The sequence below is a fragment of the Chrysochloris asiatica genome, unplaced genomic scaffold (assembly GCF_000296735.1).
Source record: "Chrysochloris asiatica unplaced genomic scaffold, ChrAsi1.0 scaffold00011, whole genome shotgun sequence".
Classification (NCBI taxonomy): domain Eukaryota; kingdom Metazoa; phylum Chordata; class Mammalia; order Afrosoricida; family Chrysochloridae; genus Chrysochloris; species Chrysochloris asiatica.
This window is the reverse complement of record NW_006408529.1, coordinates 3,736,378-3,737,961: the sequence shown is the minus strand read 5'-3', so window position 1 is coordinate 3,737,961 and position 1,584 is coordinate 3,736,378. Positions and strand designations below refer to the sequence as shown.

Here is a 1,584-nt window from a genome sequence, read left to right as displayed (position 1 = left end):
GTGCTGCCAGCGACTCAAAACCTCGGAGGAGCAGTGCGTCAACCAGGGCTTACGCCCTGAGGCCTGCTGACTGCGCCCGCGCCTCCAGGGCTCCCTTGGGAGTTGAGAAGGTGACTTGCTTTGGGTTCTTTTGTCCACTCTTTAGGGTTAAAGAAGGAAAATGCGGAAGTGTCAATTGACAAGTTTTATAAATGAGTATTTGAAGCTCAGGAGTAAATTAAATTGAAATTAGAAAAAATAAAAGAATGCATGCTAATTATCAGACCAGAAGTCCCATTTGTAAACTATTGAGCAATATGTGTGAAGTGGGGAAAATGAAAGAAGTCAGAATTTGAAACAGAAGAATGAAGAAAAGAAATCAGAAAGCACTACTCTAGAATCCCATTATCCTTCCAGAAGTGGAAGTGCTCATGGATCTGGGAAATCTGCAAGGCATACTCCTGCAAGGTTTCTCTCCAAGGAAGATTCCAGGCTTTCGAGATCAAAGTCCAGGCCCAGACCAGAATCTAGGTTTAGATCCAGAAGAAGTTCTCGAAGACATTACACAAGATCGTGTTCTCCGTCATGCTCCCAAAGACGATCCCGTAGCGGGTTTTATAGTTGAGATTATCACAGACAGCACAGCCAGTCATTCTCCGAAGTCTACTTGCAGGCATCATGTTTGGAACCTGGAAAATCCTGACCCCAACTGTTGTCTTGGAGTATTTGGATTGAGTTTATGTACCACAGAGAGAGATATAAGAAAAGAGTCCTCTGAGTACGGCCTCATTGCTGATGTGTCTGTTGAATACGACCAGCAGTCTAGACATTCAAGAGGATTTGCCTTTGTATATTTTGAAAATGTGGTGGTGGTGGCTGTGTGCCGTGGAGTCCGTTCCTACTCATAGCGACCCTGTACAGGGTTTCCAAGGCTGTAAATCTTTACGGGAGCAGAACGCCTCATCTTTCTCCCGCAACAGTTGGTAGTTTCGAACTACTGACCTTGCAGTTCGCAACCCGATTTGTAGCCACTATGCTACCAGAGCGCGTTTGAAAATGTAGACAATGCTAAATTAGCTGGTGAGTGTGCCAATAGAAAGCAGCTTGATTGTCCTCGGAACAGAGCTGATTTCTCCATAACAAAAAGACTGCAACCTCCAACACCTGAAATTTATATGGGAAGACCTACCTATGGCAGCTCACACTGTTGTGATTATTATGACAGAGGATCTGATGGTGGATATGATGATCAGGATTACTACAGCAGATCATACAGAGGAGAAGATGGAGGTAGAGAAGGATGGGGAGCTGCTCAAGATAAAGATTAGATTTACAGAAGGCTGTCACCATCTCCCTACTACAGTCATGGAGGATACAGATCCTGTTCTAGATCTCAATCCTAGTCTCCTCGCCGCTATTAAAGCAGGAAGTTTGAAGACTTTCTTTAACATGCCCTAGAATTGGGATATTTATTATGGACTATATATATATTTTAAGGAGCTCTGGTAGGGTAGTGGTTACGAATCGGGCTGTGAACCGCAAGGTCAGCAGTTCGAAACTACCAGCTGCTCCGCGGGAGAAAGATGAGGCTTTCTACTCCCGTAA

The 1,584-nt window shown here is 44.5% G+C and overlaps 1 pseudogene; it reads left to right on the top strand.

Annotated features, from left to right (window-relative positions):
- LOC102823638 overlaps nt 1-1,400 on the top strand; it is a 75,422-nt pseudogene extending 74,022 nt beyond the window's left edge.
- The last annotated feature ends 184 nt before the right edge of the window (nt 1,401-1,584 follow it).